The following is a 214-nucleotide window of genomic DNA, read 5'->3' as shown; positions in this document are numbered from 1 at the left end:
TCTTGCCTTCTCTGGTGAGGCTCCCAGGAACCCTCGCCGCCGACGTGTATGCCCTGTCTTTTTCTCCTCTGCGGCAGCATGTCTGCAGCTGCTAGAGTTTAGAGATCCTTGACCTCGATCTGGGTCAGGCTTCTATTCCAGCTTTCTATGCACAGCAGCTTCGGCGAAAGGAGTGAAACTGTGCATGCGGCTGCTACGGTTCGGTCGGGATGTT

This window comes from Penaeus monodon, chromosome 21, assembly GCF_015228065.2.
Source record: "Penaeus monodon isolate SGIC_2016 chromosome 21, NSTDA_Pmon_1, whole genome shotgun sequence".
Lineage (NCBI taxonomy): Eukaryota > Metazoa > Arthropoda > Malacostraca > Decapoda > Penaeidae > Penaeus > Penaeus monodon.
This window is presented reverse-complemented; position numbering follows the sequence as displayed.